The following is a 21,832-nucleotide window of genomic DNA, read 5'->3' as shown; positions in this document are numbered from 1 at the left end:
GTGAAAAGAATATGTGCATTGGTATGCATATAGATAGTGATCTATATGCAGATTGTGTGAGTTTTGAAGGTGAACTCTAGCGGATTGGGGTGTAATGATTATCTTGGGCTATAGAGAGGCAGATTATTTAGGTTCTGGGTGTGTTATTCTTTCCCCCTATCCAATGTCAGTCTTGGCGACAATTGAGCTGGTTGTTGAGTTGGTTGCTTTGGTCTCCATTTCTTGGTTGTCTTGGTAGGTTGGGGTTGGTTGTGTGGTTTGTTCTTTGGAATCCATTTATACTTGGGTTGGCTTGCTTGTGACTTTGGAGCTTGTTTCAGTTGCCATTTAAGTATAACTGCAGTGAGGTTGTTGAGATATTTTTGTTCACTATTGTTGCATTGTTTTGCTAACCACTCATGGGGTTGTTAGTTTTGGTAATTGGATCTACTTTGGATTGTTTACCATGATGGATTTATTCACCCATACCTACTGACGAAGGAAATTTGGAATGGCGGCATCTACACCAAAAAAACTCCATTGTGCCACAAGGGAAATGAGAAGAGGGCACCACTTAGTCTTGGAAGCGTGGACTAGGACCGTTACACAAAGAGAGAGAGAGAGAGAGAGAGAGAGAGAGAGAGAGAGAGAGAGAGAGAGAGGTATCACTATGAATGAAGCATTAACCTTAGTGTGTGTACAAGGAATGGATAACTTCAAACACACCCAACACAAATAGCACGTAGATTACTAAACAACAACTCAAGGATTAGTCAAAATCACATCAAGCACTCTCACACACACATAAAAGATTTCTCTTAATTAACATAAGTAAGAGGAGGGGAGGTTACTAGCATAAAACAATTTGCACTCTAGAATGTGCAAGAATAGAGTGAATGAATGAGCTTTATGGGCTCATGGTGAGTGATACAAAGACTCAATGGGGCTGAGGGAGACTTGAAATTACAAAGGGGGGGGCCTCTTTATATAGGAAAGAGAGTGATTAGGAGTGAGGTTAAGATCCAAGTGCAATTTGTACAAATGAAGCTTGATTAGGGACATTCAACCAATGAAGAAGCTCCTTCCAAGTGATTTGTTGACCAATTTGCAACTAATTGGCTCCATCATCACTTGTGTTGTCTTCACTCCTTCCTCCATAGCTTGAGTCCAAGAGCTTCCTTATTTTAAAATGTAAAGAATCTACATAAAATCAATGCATATCTAGTAATAATAGAAAGGGGTTGAATGAGAACTTATGAATCACAACAAGATTAAGCATGATGAGAGAGGTGATTAGAAAAGGAATTTGTGATGGTTTTTTGAGCTTGAGAGAGAGGAGGAAGGAGGGGAGGGTGAGAAGACTAATGGATGATTTTTAGAGAAGGTCTCAATGTGGAAAAGGAAGGGTGTGTGTGTAAAGGTAGAGGGGGTGGTCTCCACCACAGTTGAAAAAATTGGCGTCCGCCATTTTGGCCATATCTCCTAGATCGTAGATGCAAAAATTATAGAAAAAATATGGTCAGAATCTCCAGCTCATCAGCTACAACTTTGATGAAGACAACTTTTCTTGGATCAGAGTGGAAGTATTTTTTAAAAATCCAGCAAAATCATGTGTCTGTTTCCTTCCTTTACCAAGTCTTCCATTTGGGTCCCATCTGTTTGAATCATCATATGGCTCCAAAGCCATGATGATATGAGCCACTCATGACCCTTGAATCATGGGTGCATGGCTCCACAACCACATCATATCTTTTCTTTTCACATTTACATATTTTCCCTTCCCTTTACCACTAGGTTCTCCTTCTACCTTTCACCTCCGGTGAACTAGTCAAGAAAAAATTCCCATCAAATCATTTTTTGAATTTTTCCAAGAGGTTGTTCTCACTCTTTCTTTTATTGTAAACCTCTAGAAGCAAGGAAAACCAACAAAATATAGTAAACAAAAATTTGTGATAGGCTCGGATCATAGCCCCCCAAACCGGGCTAGGGGTATTTATGCCTCTAGCCTACTTTCTTTGATCTTGGGCTGACCTTATCCTGATGTGATAAGGCTTTAGACGCCATCCATTTGTCCTGGTCTTGTGCACTTTACCATCAATGTCTTGAAGTTTGTAAGAGCCATTTTTGAACTTTTTGGTGACCAAGAACGGGCCTTCCCATCGAAAAAGAAACTTTCCATCCTTACGAGTGTCGAAGCGATTGTCATATCGAAGCACCAGAGATCCCTTTTTGATGTCTTTGGATGCTAGCTTTTTGTTGAGCTTTTCTCTGCGCTTCTCTGCTTCTTGAGAATAGTGGTTGATGGCTTCTTAGCGATCCAATTGCAACCTCTCTAGATCCATGATCCTTTGATGTACTTTCTCCTTTTGAGAGCCTACCTGGCTACCCAAAATTCGAAGACTTGTTAACTTCACTTCAATGGGCAAAAACGCCTCCTTTCCATAAACCAAATGAAAGGGTGTGTACCCTAATGTGGTTTTGAAGGAGGTTCTATAGGCCCATAGAGGTCCATTCAGGTGTTTGTCCCAATCTTGGCGCCTGGCATATACCTGTTTGGTGAGAATTTTGCAAATGATTCCATTTACCTTTTCCACCAAGCCATTGCACTGAGGGTAGTAAGGAGTAGAGTGTTGATGCTGAATATTTAGCTTCTGCATGAGTTCTCCTACCAAGTATGCTCTAAACCCTGGTCCTCTATCAGATAGTATTTCAAGAGGGGTGCCAAACCGGCAATAGATGTGGTCAAAGATGAACTGACTCACATCCTTAGCAGTAATTCTATTGGTTGGAATAGCCTCAGCCCATCTAGTCATGTAGTCTACTCCCATAATGATGTACTCTTTACCTGACTGAGTGCGTGGTAGAGGCCCTATGGCATCAATTCCCCACTTCTCAAAGGGCCCATATACCTTTATTGGGTTCTGAGGTTCAGCTATGAGCCGTCGTGGTCCTGCTTTCTGACATTCATCACATGTTTGACACCAGTATTGGACATCACGATGAAGACTTGGCCAAGTAAACCCAGCTTGCAGAACCTTTCTACTAGTGATGTCGTGTGCAAAGTGTCCTCCGCACATATCATCATGACAAGCTTTTAAAATCTCTTCAATTTCACTCTTCAAAGGCACTCTCCTAAGCACACCATCCTTACCAAGACAATACAAGTTATCATTTACTATGCGATACATGGTAGCCTTCCTAGCTAACCATCGCCTTTCCCTTGCATTCAAGTGTTTAGGAGCCTCTCCTTGCTCCAGAATGTGCATAATATCTTCTAAGTCCTCCTTGCCTTGCTGAAGTGGAAGTTTGATGGCCACTGCTCCCACTATTGACTCATTTAACTTCGATGATGCTAGGTGGTCTGCATCCTTGTTCTGGTCTCTTGGCACATGATGTACTTGTGCCTCCCTAAATCTCCTCATAAGAGCTTTGGCTTCTCTCATTTTAGTAGAGAGACTGGCATTTTTGCAATCCCATGTACCTTGCATTTGCCTTACCAAAAGCATGGAGTCACCAAAAGCATTTAATCTCTTAATTGAATTATCGAGGCACCAACAAAGGCCATGAATTAGAGCTTGATATTCTGCTTCATTGTTGGAGTGGACATCTTCTAGAGTGATCCCTTCATTATGGATCCTCTCTCCCAATGGAGATAAGACCATGATGCCTGCAGCTGCCTTATCCTTGGTTCTCTTGTATGCTCCATCAAAGTAGAGGCTATAAGCATTGACCAAAGCCTCTAGAGCTGGAGGTGGTGGAAGTTCCTTTCTCTTCAAATGGAAAACTTTTTCATAGCACTTGTTTGTTAAAATGTCGGCTAAGCATGCTCGAGTTGTTCTTTCAACCTGTATTGTATAATCAAACTCTTGAAGTCGCACCACCCACTTTGCTATTTTGTCAGAGATTTCCATATGTTGTAGTGCATAGGGAAACATATCCTCCACAGTGATAATTACAAACCTCTTTGGCAGCAAGTATGGCCGAAATTTGGTTACCGCAAACATGAGAGCTAACACTAGTTGTTCCATCAGGGTGTAGGCCTTCTCTGTGTTTTCCATGAGGCGGCTAGCAAAATACACAGGCCTCATAAAGGATGTTTTATGATCTTTTTGTAGGAGGGCAGCACCAATGGCCTCTTCTCCCACACTAGGGTTTACAAAGAATGTTTCTTCCCAACAAGGTTGGAGGATTACAGGGAGTGACCCTAACATTTTTTTTATCTCTCTAAAATGCCCATCACTTTCTTCACTCCAAACAAGCGTCTCTTGACGAGTCAGTTGTTGTAGAGGAAATATCACTTGGGAGAGTTAGTGTATGAATCTACTCAAATATCTTAGCTTTTGCAAGAAAGAGATTAATTGTTTGATGGAAGTTGGGGAAGGTAGATTTAGCAATGTTTCTATCTTTTCAGGATCTACCTCGATTCCATCAATGGACACTACATGCCCCAATAGTGTAACCTTGCTTTCCCCAATGTGACATTTGTCCTTGTTTAGTTGTCCACCCAGCTTAGCTAAATGAGTAAATCCTTCATCAATCTTGCCGAGATGCATACTTTTGGAGCTGTAAATACAAAACTCATCTATGAAAACCCTTATGGACTTACCAAAGTAAGGTTGGAAGACCATGTTCATGAATCGTTGAAAGGTGGCTGGAGCGTTGGTGAGACCAAAAGGCATGACTCAAAATGCAAAACAGCCCCATGGTGTGATGAAAGTAGTCTTTTTCTGGTCCTCCTCTGCAATGTGTATTTGAAAGTAGCTGGAGTAGCCATCACACACTGTGTATCGCTCATGGCCTGCTACTTCATTTAGAATCTCATCTTGAAATGGGAGAGGGAAGTGGTCCCTCTTTGTTGCAGCATTTGGTGGCTTGTAATCCACGCACACTCGCCATTTACCATTCTTCTTTGGCCTCACCACTACTGGGGAGACCCATTCTGAATCTTCTACTGGGTATATGAATCCTGCTTCTAAGAGTCTCTTCACCTCGGACAACAGTGCATTTTGTTGCACAAATCCTAATCTTCTTAGTTTTTGTACTATTGGCTTGCTCCCTTCTTTTAGATGGATATGATGCTTCACTGCAGTGACACCTGTAATGTGAGTGTAATCAGAAATAAACAATGATGCATGCTTCTTGAGAACATTTACATAACCCTCCTTTTCTTCTTCCTTTATATCCTTGGATAACATCTTCTCTAGGCTGGCATCCCACACATTCTCCATTTGGATCCTTGAGTTGTCTTCTGATGAGGTAGTTTCCTTTATGGTGATGCCCATGACTTCGAGAGTGCTATCACTCTCTTCACTTGAACTCTCTTCCTCGTCCATGGATGAGGAGCATCCACTTGAGCTCCACTCATCAGCTGACGTCTCTAGTTCAAGGTTCTCTTGTCGCCCATTCTTCAAGTTATAAACCACCTTCCGACTATGGCCACCCACACTAGGCCTCAACTCCAAGTCTCCTGTTGCCCAATCTTGCCTAGCTCCTATACCCATGAGCCAAGGTCGTCCTAAAATAAGGGGGTATCCTTCTCCCTTTACTGGCATCACATAAGCCTCAATCTCTGTAGTGATTCCAAAAACAGAAACTCTCAAAGCTTTCACTACACCCACACAAGTGACAGAGACATTATTGGCCATTTTTGCCCTAAAGTTTGATGATTCCATTACCTCTAAACCCAATTGATGCATTAGCTTTTCTGTCATGACACAAACCTCTGCTCCACTGTCAATGTAAGTTTTTGGAATTGGTTGTCCCTTGATTTGAGCCTCCACCAAAGGCACTATATCCTTGAGACCATATGCTTTGATTACACTTACTAGCTTACTTCGCTTTGCCCTCGTGCTCACCATTTTTGACCATTGTCGTCGTAGCTTTGGGGAGATATGAAGTAGTTGTGGCCAAGTAATCTTTGGTCCTTGAGAACTCACATCAGCTATCAAGTCATAAGGTTGTGTCCGAGATCCCATAGGGAAATCAGAGATGTCAATTTGAGACCTAGTACGGGTCTTTCTCTTCTTGGCTTCATCTTTAGTTGCCCGAGATGTACTTGCTTCATTGCTTGCATCCTTGCTTGTTTCTTTACTTACTTCATCTTGGACACGCACACGCTTGATAGGCATTGTAGCCACTTCATCTATCTTCATCTTCCCTTTAGCTATTTCTTCCTGGTTGCTTCTGCCCTTGAGGACCTCCTCCATCCTTATGATGCTCACATTTGGTTGAGTAGTAGGGGCTTGAGCTTGAGCACGAGGTGGCTGCAAAATTTGAGGTTGCGGTTGCTCTTGTGCTCGAGCTCTAGCACGGGGAGGACTTACTTGTTGTCGAGGACCTCTGACAGGGTAGTCATATCTTCTGGGATGAGGGCAATTATACATGCCGTGGCCATTTTCCCCACAATTGTAACACAACATTTCCCTTGCTTGACGTCGCATTGGTGGCCGATTCCCACCATTCCCCTCAATAGGCCTTCTTGCACCCTGCACAAGATTTACTCTCAACCCCTCTAGTTGGTTTGTGAGATTGTTTATTTGTTGGAGCATATCTTCTTGTTGACCTCTATTGAGGTCTGGTGCATTAGGAACATTTGGAGGTATGTGAGAAGCTTCCATAGTTGTGATATTGCCTCCCAAAGCTAGCTGGCCAGCTTGGGCTTGATAGAGAATCTTTCTATTCTTTTCCCTAGCAATTCTTAAGGCATCTTCAAAAGTATTTGGAAATTTGCTCTTTACCTTCTCCCTTAGCAAGGGGTACAAACCTGAGAAAAATCGATCCTTTTGGAGGCAATTGGGAGCTCGCTCACCAGGGTTTAGTGAGTCTGACCATTGCCCCCAAAGTTTCAGAAAACCTTCCTCATAGGTTGCATAACCATGAGGGTCAACTTGATGAAGGGCCAGAAGCTGTTGCCATAGTTCTTTTGCCGAATTGGCTCGTTCAAATCTTCGTAGGAAAGCCGCCTTCAATCCCTCCCAATCAGCTCTTTGGGTTGGATCTAGAGCCTGGAACCATACCCTAGCTTCTTCTTTGAGCACCAAAGGAAAAGCTCTCAATTTCAATGCTTCGTCATCCCATCTATTCCTTGCTCTATTCCAACCATCTAGTGCTGGTGTGTGAGATGTGTGTGTCTCTCTGGACCTTTGTATGTGTGAGCAAGAAAGAGAGAGTGGTGTGTATTGTGTGATTGTTGTAAATGAGCAAAATTGGTGTGGTGTAATGTCAATTGATTGTGAAAAGCATATGTGCATTGGTATGCATATAGATAGTGATCTATATGGAGATTGTGTGAGTTTTGAAGGTGAACTCTAACGGATTGGGGTGTAATGATTATCTTGGGCTATAGAGAGGCAGATTATTTAGGTTCTGGGTGTGTTATTCTTTCCCCCTATCCAATGTCAGTCTTGGCGACAATTGAGCTGGTTGCTTTGGTCTCCATTTCTTGGTTGTCTTGGTAGGTTGGGGTTGGTTGTGTGGTTTGTTCTTTGGAATCCATTTATACTTGGGTTGGATTGCTTGTGACTTTGGAGCTTGTTTCGGTTGCCATTTAAGTATAACTGCAGTGAGGTTGTTGAGATATTTTTGTTCACTATTGTTGCATTGTTTTGCTAACCACTCATGGGGTTGTTAGTTTTGGTAATTGGATCTACTTTGGCTTGTTTACCATGATGGATTTATTCACCCATACCTACTGACGAAGGAAATTTGGAATGGCGGCATCTACACCAAAAAAACTCCATTGTGCCACAAGGGAAATGAGAAGAGGGCACCACTTAGTCTTGGAAGCGTGGACTAGGACCGTTACACAAAGAGAGAGAGAGAGAGAGAGAGAGAGAGAGAGAGAGAGAGAGAGAGAGAGAGAGAGAGAGGTATCACTATGAATGAAGCATTAACCTTAGTGTGTGTACAAGGAATGGATAACTTCAAACACACCCAACACAAATAGCACGTAGATTACTAAACAACAACTCAAGGATTAGTCAAAATCACATCAAGCACTCTCACACACACATAAAAGATTTCTCTTAATTAACATAAGTAAGAGGAGGGGAGGTTACTAGCATAAAACAATTTGCACTCTAGAATGTGCAAGAATAGAGTGAATGAATGAGCTTTATGGGCTCATGGTGAGTGATACAAAGACTCAATGGGGCTGAGGGAGACTTGAAATTACAAAGGGGGGGGCCTCTTTATATAGGAAAGAGAGTGATTAGGAGTGAGGTTAAGATCCAAGTGCAATTTGTACAAATGAAGCTTGATTAGGGACATTCAACCAATGAAGAAGCTCCTTCCAAGTGATTTGTTGACCAATTTGCAACTAATTGGCTCCATCATCACTTGTGTTGTCTTCACTCCTTCCTCCATAGCTTGAGTCCAAGAGCTTCCTTATTTTAAAATGTAAAGAATCTACATAAAATCAATGCATATCTAGTAATAATAGAAAGGGGTTGAATGAGAACTTATGAATCACAACAAGATTAAGCATGATGAGAGAGGTGATTAGAAAAGGAATTTGTGATGGTTTTTTGAGCTTGAGAGAGAGGAGGAAGGAGGGGAGGGTGAGAAGACTAATGGATGATTTTTAGAGAAGGTCTCAATGTGGAAAAGGAAGGGTGTGTGTGTAAAGGTAGAGGGGGTGGTCTCCACCACAGTTGAAAAAATTGGCGTCCGCCATTTTGGCCATATCTCCTAGATCGTAGATGCAAAAATTATAGAAAAAATATGGTCAGAATCTCCAGCTCATCAGCTACAACTTTGATGAAGACAACTTTTCTTGGATCGGAGTGGAAGTATTTTTTAAAAATCCAGCAAAATCATGTGTCTGTTTCCTTCCTTTACCAAGTCTTCCATTTGGGTCCCATCTGTTTGAATCATCATATGGCTCCAAAGCCATGATGATATGAGCCACTCATGACCCCTGAATCATGGGTGCATGGCTCCACAACCACATCATATCTTTTCTTTTCACATTTACATATTTTCCCTTCCCTTTACCACTAGGTTCTCCTTCTACCTTTCACCTCCGGTGAACTAGTCAAGAAAAAATTCCCATCAAATCATTTTTTGAATTTTTCCAAGAGGTTGTTCTCACTCTTTCTTTTATTGTAAACCTCTAGAAGCAAGGAAAACCAACAAAATATAGTAAACAAAAATTTGTGATAGGCTCGGATCACTACCTTGTAGCTTGTCCACATGCTTATCGTACATGTTTAGGCTTTATTACTAGCGGTTGTGTTGTATTGTGACATAAGAGGTTTCATTAAGTTGAAACTTTAAGGTTTTCTCTTGTCAATCCAAAATTTCTTTATAAGTGTGTATCCATGGTACACCACCTAGGATAACTGCTTCATTAAGATCTATGTCTACCATTACATGACATTGGTGTGGGTATTGATGGCCGTTGATGTCAATTGATATGTTGGCTTGGCCTAAATTGACCATCATTCCTTGGTTTGCAGCTTTGAGTTCAATCTAATTTGTCATGAATTGTACATCTGACATATTCATAAATGTGGAGTGCTTCATGACATTAGCTTGTGCTCTAGTGTTTACAAGTGCTCACTCTGTTGAACCATCTATCAACTATATACAAATGCATTTATCCATGCCTCCAAGCCAATTTGACTCTGTCTTAATTGCTTCAATATGAGGAGATTCTAGTATTGATTGCTAAAATTGGATGTTTCTTTGTCGTTCCTTGTGCTTTGAAATTTGTACCTTTGCTTCCTTGTGAGCTTGAGCTTGCTTTGTCCTTTCAACAACTTGGTGTAACTTGTCCAACATTATTGTGGTTAGTGGAAGATAATATTTTATTTAAACTTTTAGCCACTAATCCACTTGGGCATCTCTTCTACCTCTAATGTTGCAAGTTTTATGGTGCCATTGGATGATATGTCACTAATCACAAATGGGCCATTTCATTGCTTTTTTAACTTTTTAGATTGATGTTTTAAGGTGTAGATTAATATGTGATTACCATTTTAAACTCCTTGATCACATGTTGATCATGGGATTCCTTCATGCATCGTTTTTGCATGTAGATTCTTGCGACAACTTGTGAGCATATTTCATCTAGTTTTTCTAGTTCTTTAACCTACTTTGATAGCTTGTGGCCTGTCCACTCTAAGTTCTTGGCTACTTGAAGTGTAGGAATCAAGAATTCCATGGAAATTATGGAATTAAGTCCAAAAACCATATTGAAAGGCGTTGTATTAGTCACTGTTTTGTAAGCAACTCGATATGCCCAAAGAGTTGAATATAGATTTTGGGCCCAATTTGCTCTTACTTCACTCACAATCTTTGTGAGCATCGTGCATAGAACCTTGTTTGTGTTCTCTACTTGTCCATTAGCTTGAGGGTGATATGGTACTGATTTGCAATGAATTACCATAAATTCATTCAGCAAGAGTTTAATCACTTCATTAAAAAAGCGAGTCTCCCTATTGCTCACTATTTCTCTCGGTAGTCCATATCTTCTAAAGAAGTTTTTGTACAAGAACTATGTTGTTTTTTTTCCCTTTGTTTTGCTTTGGCTTCAACCCATTTGGTTAGATAGTCTGTGACCACAATGATATATTGAACATATATACGATATATAGGAGGTATGATAGGTCCAACAAACTCGATGCCCCACTTGGCAAAAGCCCGTTGTCCTGTTGTGGCACATGCACACTGTGAAATAATAATATTTACCTCATTTTTGAAACTTTTGGATACATGTGAATAAAAGAAATCATGTACATATTATGATATATGCTAAAGCGGCTACTACGGGTTCTATCATGTACATACCTATTTGCGGAATCATGGCCCTGGATGTGGCATCGTTGCCGGTTTTCCTACTTGATAAGTTGCCTTATTTGGTTTTGTGATGTACATATTCCAAGAGTTTCATGGTGGCACACTCATCTCATCTACAAAGATTGATGCGAGCAAAAACTATAAAAAATAGTAGCTAACGGGCGTCGTCATAAAATTGCATAAAAATAGTAGCTAACGGGCGTCGTCATAAAATTGCATAACAAGTGACCCAAAATAGAAAAGTAATACAAATTGATGCATATTCATGATTTTTATTCTTATGCAAGTGATTCCACAAATTTAGGAATTTTTTTGACTCCATTTGTGTTTTTCACATCAAAAATGTTCTTTTGGGGGTCAAAAATGACTTGAAAATGACCTAGTTTTGGTCCAAAGTGCCAAAATGGCCCAAAAATTGACACATTAGCTGATATTTCTGTGGGAAGAGAGAGAGAGAGGAGTGATTTTTAGTGAAGAAACCTACAATTTTCCCCTTCGGTGTAAATCCTTCATGGTTGCTCAATGTGTACTTGGCAGTCCTGCCTCTTTGACGCAATCTTGTATCTGAGCTTGTGAGGGAGTGATTAGGGTTTACCTTCATCAAAATGGTGTGTGGGATTCAATATGGAAGCTCTTAAATATCTACAAAATCAGAAAATGGTCTTCATGAAGGTTATGGCTACATGATTCCATGAAAGAGGTTTGAGATTTGAATGGGATTTGTGCTTGCATGAGATGTGAAATTTCATGGCTGAAATTTTCATGTTTTTATTTGATTGTCTAATGAAAAATTGGATGTGAATTGGTGATCCTTCTATCATGAACTCGCTTCCAAAAACAAGCATATTTCAAGCACATAGGAAAGAGGGTTTGTGACTATCTTGTCACGAATCCTCTTAAACCATATGTAGTAAGAGGGTTGGTGATTTTCCATAACCAATTTTTTCACAAAGTGTTTGTGGTTCTCATCATGAAATCTCATAGCCAGAGGTTATACACCTTCCCAGCTAGACTGCACACTTTTTGACATTCTTGGTGAACCCAATGTGAAGCTGCTGGGGTGGGAGTTTATGAATTGATCTACAAACTTTCTTAGCCATGGATGAAATCTTGAGACACACAATATGCGCTTTGATCTTGAATTCATGCAGATGTTTCAAGCAACAAGATGCAGTCTAATCCTTTAGTCATGCATATATTTCAAGCATTTTCCATGTATATGCAATAATAACAAGCAACGAAAAGAAGCCAAATTTCAACCACCAAAGCATTGCAATCCCTTGTGGAGAAAATTGTAGTCTGTGTCCCCCAAATTAGAGACCGTATTAGGAAAATCCAAAATGCCCATGGAATTACTTGGGAGGAATTCAAGCTTTCTCTAAAAGAAAGCTAAGTTTCTTAGACAAGGTCGCAAAGCCTAAAGAATAGATTTTTGCTATAGATATTCTCAAAGAGTTTGAGAAACGCTATGCTCAAGTATCACAAATTGAACAAGCTTCCTTGGATAGGGAGAAGGGAGAACTCTTCCTACAAGAAATGGGCAAATAAATCGAAGAAAAATGAGAGCTTCTCTTGGAAGACAAAGATACAGAACAAGGTTTTAAGACAAGGTGGAATGATGTACAAGATGCGGTATCCCTATTGGCAAAAAGGCAGCAAAAGAGACAAGATGGTGGTAATGTTGGAAGATGCCAACAACAAATTCTTTTTCAAGAGAAGGAGATGATCAAGAGGTCTTTTGAACCTTTGTATTAGAAAGTGAATGTAATTTTCTAGGATAGGTCACTTATTTTTGAAGCAGTTTTAGCCATTGTACATATAAGACCCTTAGCCAGACTATAAAAGGCAACTTTTTAAGGTTTTGAAGGAGACGATTTTATTATTGTTAGAAAGAGATAAGGTTTCTCTCTACATCATGAGCTCCCTCTTACTATCAATATTTCATCTCTTTGCACCACACTACATGATTACCATATCGACAAACTGACAACATCAACATGTTAGCCTTGAGGAGATCTTCATGTCGGTATCTACATCGCAAGCATTTTGCGAGCTCTGAGCATCAACTCCCATGACCTTCCAGGTGACATATCTCACTATCCAAGCTTCATTTTGAGATTTTGTTAGTTGCATATGATTCCTAGAGCTTAGGAGTAGTAGATGTGTCTGACATCAAATTCGACGACTTGCTTTTGTTGTTGGAGAAAATTGGATTATTTCCAATGTGCATATTTGAGGTTTTTTGGTCTAGAAATGTTTTGACCCAGTAAGGAATGTGCCTGGCAAGTTTGGTGTTGACCAGAGTGGATTTGCTACTGGTTTTGCATGTGGATGTGTGGCTAGATTAGAGAGGTAGAAATTAGGTTTTCTACGGTTAGAGAGTTCATAGATTGTTTTCACGGAGTGTATTGTGTTCAAACAAGAGATTTGAAAACTCCTGGCATTCCTCCATGCCCTAATCGAGTCACTTGGTCCCTCAGATTGACCTTTTAGTCTTGGGATTGTCTCTTTGTGTGATGTGACAGATGCTTTAAAGGCCCTCTCAGATAGGTGTAGTTTTTGTTGTTTCTAAAATCCAACCAAAACCTGCTATCATAGCTTCTAAGGATGATGGATCTATGCTTGAAGAAATTGTGAAGGGTATAAATGAGCCAAAATTAAAGCTAGCAAAGATTGATGGAAAAGGGCAAACATCTCGACAATCATCAAGTCAAAGACCTCAAAACAAAGAGGGGTTTGTAAATAGGTGCATATGGTGTGACAGCCCAGACCATCCAAGAAGGTATTGTGAAAGCTTCAAAGATGCCTTGGGAAAATATATTGCCTTCTTCAAAAAGGGAAATATACATCTTAGTGAAACAAAAGAGCCCTTAGCAACCAACGTCGGTAAAGGAGGGATGAAAAATCTAGTTGAGGACATGGCAACTAGTCATGCCATCTCAATGGTTAAAGTAGTAGCATTTGGCTTGAAGGCTAATCAAGTCATACTCAAAGGATCAAAGTAGGAGTGGAGGGAGAAAATCACATTTTCTCCCCAGCTACTTGCAAGGCAAGGAATTTTTAAACCAAGTTTTAGACGAGAGGGAGAGCTTGATGTAAGGATCACACTATCAAGAAAAATTGAAATTGGAAATTTGAACATTAGGCTAGACCAAATCCTAGTTAGAAAGTGCCAGAAATGCTAAACATTGTCTTAGAACACTCAAAAGTGGACCAAATTTGGGAGGTAAGATCTACAGTGTGGGAAACCTAACAAAACAAAAAAGATTTAATCTGTGTTGACCTAATAAAATAGTTAGAATCAAGTGAAACTTGGTGTGCTTATAGGCCTTGATGCGAGAAACTCACTGGTCTTTTTGAAATCAAATTCAGACATCCTAGGTTAAGATACAGTCAGAAAGGAACTCTAAAACTGCCAAAACAAGATTAGGGGACCTTTTGAAACTCCAAATTGGACCGAAATTGGTGAGTAGGTTATTCATAAGGTGAGGAACCTAGCCAAAGTAAGAAAGTTTGAAAACGTTGTCAAAAAGCACCTTGAGGGAGAAAATCACAATTTTTTAAAAGTACTCCTCGAGGTTGTCAAATTGGGCTCAAATTTGGTGTGCTTGTAGAACATGATGTGTTGAGTGCACAATCAAAATTTGGTGTCATTTGGACATTTTGAGTGCAAGATACAAGCCAAACAGTCTACCTGGACATGCTTAAACTATAATTTTTTGTGTTTTCCTTGACCAAAAAAGTTCAAAACTTGACAAACAAGGTATACTGAGAGTGGCGAACCGAGTGAACTTATAAAATTTGGAAAAAGTTGAAAAGAAAATATTTTGAGAAAAAAATTGTGATTTTTTTCTATCCATATGCTACAAGGGCCAGAGCTTGACAAGACTTGGTGACCTTGTTGCCCATGTCTTGTACATTGTAGTGATTAAGTTTGGGCCAAAAATACCTAGCAGAGCTCAAGTTAAAGCATTTTTGTGTTGTAAGTGAAAACTTGTTTTCACAAAAACGGCCATAACTTTCACATACGGACTTCGATTGCAATTTGTTTAAAATCAAAACGTAGCTTAGAAGTGGCTCTACAGATCTTAGAGTAAAAGTGGACCTAAAGGATGCATATGGCCACCCTTTAGTTCAAGGGTCTGAAAAAACATTGTTTCAGGCCTCAAATTTGCATTTTCGTTAAGGGTTGCTTGAATGTAGCTTTTCGGTAGTTCTGAGAGAAAACGGTCAAGGTTTTGGATTTTTTCAGTCTTGACCACTTGGACTAATTAAGATTGGTCTATTAGAGCTTGAGACTCAAACTTACTAAACCTTTAAGCTCTTGTTTTTAATGTGAGTTAAAGTTTTTGTATTAAGTAACTACCTTCTCTCTTTCTCTGTCTCTCTCTTAAAAAATCTAGGGGTAAAATAGCGTTAAGACCAAACACCATATTATATGGTGTTGTTCTAATAGATGTCTTATAGGCTACCCTAGAAGCCCACAATGTAGAGTGCAACTTCTGATCCCAATCAGTGCTTGAATCAGATATTATTTTTTTCAATACTGTGCATAAGATATCTTTTTTAGCTTTAGCCTGTCCATTAGACTATGGATGTTATGGAGATGACTTCTAGATGAACTACAATGAGTTCATCCAGAATATTTTCAATAACTTCATTAATGAAATGTGTGCCATAATCATGAATTCATATAGAAGATTTTCATTGACTTCATTAATGAAATGTATGCCACGATCGTTGACAAGTTCTATTGGTAGACCATATCTAACAAAGACATTTTCATATAGAAATAGTGTATTGGTCCTTGCATCGGCTTTGTGTGTGGATTTGCTTCAGCTATTTGGTGAGATAGTCTGTAGCAACAATGATATGCTGGGTGTGAGTTCTGTTAGCAGGTGGTGAAATTGGTCCTACCTGCATAATGCCCCACTTAGAAAATTATCTGGCTCCCATCATTGGCCTTAACTCCCACTTTATTGACACTTTGGTACGCTGGCAAGAGTCACATCTCTTAACATATTCTTCAGCATCCATATGTAATGTAGGCCACCATATTCCCGCGGTTAAGACAATTTTTGTTGTCTTATCCCCTGAGAAATGTCCTCCGCTTATTCTTCCATGTGCCTGCTCTAGGATCGACAAATACATGCTTTCTGTTGCACGTCTCCTAAGTTAATTATCTTTTCCTCTCTTCTAGAGTTGATTTTCAATCAATGTGAAGTCTCGCGCCTCTATCTCTATAGCTCTTTGACATGCTCTAGAGGTATTTTTAGAAAACTTTCTCGTTGTTGTCAGGTAGTCAATTATATGTTGACTCCATCGTGGTGCAATTGTCACCTGAAACAATATTGCATTTCTACTAGTGGTGTAGATCTGCATGTATCATAGTTAGTAACATACTCATGACATCAGCGCACATATTTGGGAAATAACTCCTAATCATGTCAATCTCTAATATGTTTTCATTTGCAAGCAATGAAATGCTAAGTCCTAAACATGTGCTTCTAAAAGATAGCAATCGTACTCTTCAGGACTCATGCATAATCATAAAATATTATATGAGCCTAAATGATACAAAAATCTACCGATTAACTGAGAATTCTTAGATTGCCGAACCGTCTGTTGTTTAAATTTTTGCTCAATTCTATCAAATTCTCCTCCATAGCACAATAAACTGACTATCTTCTAAGACCACTTGGGTACCATTTCAACATTGAAAAGATATGCATCAAGGATGTCATCGTCTATGCCTTTTGGAGCTTCCCCATTTGGTAATTTGGAAACGTGATCTACTTGAAGATGTGTCTTTCCCTTTTTAACCACAGCTGTAAAGTCAAACTCTAGCAATATGATAAACCATCATACAACGCGCCCGCCACTATTGCACGGTTTTTTTACAAGGTATAAGAAGGCTTGATGAGATTAGTGAAAAATACAAACTGGTTTGCAAGGAGATAATGCCAAAATTTTTTAACAACATATATCATCCCCAATCCTTCTCTCTCAGTGGTAGTGTAGTTCTTTCCAGCATTGTTAAGTTGTCTACTACTAGCATAACACATTGGGAAATCCATATTTCTTTCTCCTGGCTGAGCCAAGATGCATCCTATAGAAAATGCCAAAGCATCAATATGAACATGAAAGATCAACATCTTGGCTAAGCCAAGATGCATCCTATAGCAAATGCCACAGCATCAATATGAACATGAAAGATCTTTTCTGAATCTCGTGCTTTTAATACTAGAGTGGATGTGAGTGATTTCTTCAACTTTCTAAATGACTCCTCACACTCCTCCATCCATTCAAAGACTACTTAATGAGTGCACAATGCAAATGATTAAATTTGTGAAGGACCCTTAGTTTGCAAAAGTTTTGCCTCAGAAATCCATTGCAGAAGTGCACACTCAGTGGCAGAAAGCCATAGAACCACCAATCAAGAAACCTCCTTCTCCGAGGATGTTTACAGAACAAGAACTACAAGAGGTGGTTCAGACTCAGATTAGTCAGCTTTTGGACGCGAACAATCAATCCAAAAATCAAGTGAAAAAGCACAAGAAGGGGACTACCTGATTATTTGGGCTGTCAATCTTCTTTTGCATCTGTAAGAAAGTAGAAGAAGCATTTACACTTTGAAGGACTACCCAATTCTTCTTCTTCCTCTTCTTTTGACAGTTCTTCTAGCTCTTCTGACTCGAGTGAGGAGGACAAAAAAGGCAAAAAGAGAAGCAAAAAACAAAGCTTCGGTGATAGATGAGTGCGCTACCAACCATGATTTTAAAGAGATAATGTTAGCCTTTGCCTTAGGGAAGAAAGAGGAACCACTCATCTTGCAGGATGGTTATCTTCTCCATGGCAACAAGCTATGTGTTACTCACTCCCTTCGTGAGAAAGTCACGTATGAATCCCATGCTCCTCCCTATGCGGGGTATCAAGGGATTCAACCTACTCTTCAAGGAGTAGAAACATAATTCTATTGGCTTTCCATAAAAGTAGACATACAAAAGTATGTATCCAAATGTGTGATATGCCAAAAGACAAAGTATGTGTTACTCACTCCCTTCGTGAGAAAGTCACGTATGAATCCCATGCTCCTCCCTATGCGGGGTATCAAGGGATTCAACCTACACTTCAAGGAGTAGAAACATAATTCTATTGGCTTTCCATAAAAGTAGACATACAAAAGTATGTATCCAAATGTGTGATATGCAAAAAGACAAAGTATGATAGAGGTAAACAACGTTGGATTACCCAAGTCTATCCATGGGAATATGAGAATATGGACAATGGTCGATATGTTTAGCAAGCAAGCACACTTTATTCCTGTAAAAAATATTATTAAAGCACAACAAATGGCAACACTCTTCATATCTCATATTTTCAAACACCATGGATTTCCAACATCCATCATGTCAGATAGAGATCCTAGAATGACCAATGATTTTTGGAAAGGTCTCTTTGAAAATCTAGGTACAAGATTGAATATCTCTTCGTCCTATCACCCCTAAATGGATGGCCAAAGTGAGATAGCCAATCTTACGATTCTCGATCTACTAAAGACTTATGTTATAGAAGTAGATCAACGCTCACAATGGGAGAAGTAATTACCGCTTATAGAGTATGCGTACAATAATATTGTCCATACTACTATGGGCAAGGTACCTTTTGAGATCATAGAGGGAAGGCCTAAAAGTCCCTTGCTACTTAAAGTACATGGGAAGATCTTCGCTTTTGATGAGTATAGACATGACCTATAAGGATCTTTCCAAAAGATTAAGAAGGCTATATCCATCTCTCAAAAAAGGAAAAAAGCTGCTACTGATAAGCACCTAAGGGCCTTAATGTTCAAAGAAAATGATTGGGTCTTGCTCAAGTTTCCCAAGGCTTGATTGAGGCAAACAACGGGCAAAAATCCCACGGGCCACCAAAAGTATTATGCTAAACTAGCAAAAAGATACTATGGTCCTTTTTAAATCTTGAATCCAGTCAATGACATGGCCTATCAACTCAAGTTGCCCAACCACTGGCTCACAACACTTTTCATGTGAGCCTACTCAAACCTTACAAAGGAGAGCCACCAACAAACCCAATTATTGAAGACCCACCAAAAATCAAAGACCAAGAAGAGGCGCTACAACCTGAAACTATCCTTTGGCATGAGGACAAGGTGCTATAGCATGGTAAGATTATGTGCGCGTATGTCGCACGTGTCAATGCAAGGAACTTGCCGATACACCGTGTGAGAGCCACAAATGGCTCCAAGCACACAACACGCCTAACCTAGTAAGCGCAAAGAAGGCGATGGTGTGTCACTCACCGCTCTATGCTTGCTTCGTGGAGGATTCCTCGCCGCGAAGAAGAAGGAGCCGCCGCTTCACCGCGCTCAACCGCTTTGCTGCCGCCGTACCGTCGTGGCAATGCTCGATCGCACACTATCTCTCTCTCTCTCTCACGCATACACACACACACACACACACACACACACACACACACACACACACACACACACACACACACACACACACACACACACACACACACAAGGAGATGAAGAAGAAGAAGATGGAGATGGAGCAAGAGTACTCTTCTATTGCACAAATGAGAGAATGAGTGAATTTTAGGTTTAGTTGACTTTTATATGAGCTCACCCCATTCACACTTGGGCGTCCATGCTTAGCCAACTAATCCCTTGAATGTTCCAGTTAGAGTGCGCCTCTCATCGGCGATCACTCTTACCCTTTTCCTATTGGACCGACAAGCCCGGTACCTGACTCTACCAAATAAATAATACAATGTCCGCCGTAGGTTACAACGTCCGTCATAGGTGATAGGGTTTCCGTGATCCATGAGGGTTAACATGCCCCCCTTCCTGATGTAGATTCCGTCCTCGAAAGCTATTGAGTTGAAGCTCGTTCGTCGAGGTGGAAGAGCATTTGAGATGAATGTCCTTAGCCTCCTTCAGTCACTTCAAAATCAAACAACATTGGCACAGTAATTGCATTCTCATATAGAATTAAAAAGCATATGCAGTTGTAGGCAGACAATGTGATTGGTAACAGAATTTTAAACCATTTGTCAACAATAAACATTAAATTGATATAATCAAATGCATAAACAGATGTAAAGGTAAAAAATTAAACAAATATGGGATCGCTAATTTAACGGTCGAAAGGCACTAGAGATCGACTATTAATACCATGGGTAAGCTTCTTAATTTTCTCTGGTCAATTAATTTGTTTAATCGCAAGAGCCAAGTATTTCATGTTCGAGGACTGACTAGAGGCTATACCTATAAGACCTTGTAGTTAAGCTACGATAAGGAATTTCTCATGAAATCATCGCCTGACTGATTACCTTTTCTTTGACCCCCCAAAGTCTTTTCACAGTGATTCAATTTTGATGTGTGTGCTTATTTTGTATGCCTTGGGTTTTTTTCTTTTCAAGGAAAAGCACCCACACTGGGAACCTCTAGGGCTCTAGTACCATAGGCGATACATATGAGTGAAGTACCAAATCAAGCTGAGATTTCTCTTCCAGCATAAGAATTTACATTGTGGCACTTTGATTTTTTCTTTGTTCGTTTTCAGCATTTTAATTTTGTAACTTTGGGGGGTCATATAACACTGTTACCCTCCCCAGGCTCATCACATTAGTAAACTCCCTTTATAATACTTAAGCTAAAGGTCAATAGGGATAGCCCACTAGAAAGCCCTAGTACATTTCACACAATGCTGCCTAAATCGGATTAAGAACCTAAGTAACCATTAATTATTAGGAAGGCATTCCCCATGGCATTAAGAGAAGATCTCTAACACCTACCTTGGTCAAACTAGCTTAGTCGGACTGCTTGATTTTTAAACCTAAACAAGTGATTATGACAAAAAAATACATTGAATTTAATGTTTGATACTAAGCTAATGCACTGAATATTATGCTACCAATCACAATTAAAGCAGACAAACATGGATGCAAAAAGATAAGGGGCAATGCTAATGGACAAGAAACACCTGTTTGTGTCGATGGTCGCGCTTGATTTGAAGTGTGAACGAGAGAAAGGTCCCACGAAGGTCCAAATCCTAACAACAGCAACACATTCCTGTACACACTAAGAAACACAAAGAATACCTCTAGGAGGCACATCAGTGGGAAAAGGTACCAACACTTATTGAACACAACAAAAAAAAACATAAGGAACCCTAACCTAATTATTTGCACTCCCCCTAGAGAGTCAAGGGAATAGGATATTGTAGAGATTGGGGGGAAACCCTAAGGCTAAACCCCTATCCTCGTCGTCGAGATAAACAAAGTCATCATCCATGAAACCATATGTGCCATCCGTGTAGTCATGTAAATCTTCTCCTTCATCATAGGTACCCATGTTTACTAAGAAGGTCCCTAGACGCCTATAGTCATCTTGGTCAAAAGGATAGGCTTGTGCAATGGGAGAAACGCTCTCTACTAAGTATGGATCAGTCGTGGTCAAGAGACGTATCAGCCACTCTAACTCCTTAAAATTCCTCTCACATGCTAGCGTACCTACCAAATCCCATTCACATGCAAGCACCGGAAGGATCATGTGAAACATTTGTGAAAAGTAACAAGGGTACCTCTCACCCAAGGCAAGAGTGGATGACTCTAGCGTACTAGCCATATCTGTACACGCAAATAGATGATGGTTAGAGTGCAAATATTACAAGGGTCGTGTTCTTGTGCATAATGTGTTTTTATGATTTTGTGTTATGGCTCTTGCTCTTTTACTTTTTTATCTTATTTTTGTGAGTATAAGGCTTTATATATACATTCCCTAAGATTGGAGATTAAGAGGTCAGGGAGAAAGGTTGAGAGGGAAGCAAGCGAATGATGGATGTCGACAAACACTCCATTTGAAATGATGTCGTCACCTTTTGAAACCAGTTGTTCCAAGTTGTTATAGGTGAAGGCTTTAACCAATAGTTTTCGACCGCTCTATGCATTTCATCTAGTTGCAAGGGTGGTAAGGTAGTCTCCCATGATTTTATTTGCAACATCGTTGTAGGTGGTGAACTTACAACGG

Source organism: Adiantum capillus-veneris, chromosome 19, assembly GCF_014529385.1.
Source record: "Adiantum capillus-veneris isolate H3 chromosome 19, ASM1452938v2, whole genome shotgun sequence".
In the NCBI taxonomy this organism is placed as follows: Eukaryota; Viridiplantae; Streptophyta; class Polypodiopsida; order Polypodiales; family Pteridaceae; genus Adiantum; species Adiantum capillus-veneris.
The sequence above is the reverse complement of the archived record's forward strand: the minus strand, read 5'-3'. Positions refer to the sequence as shown.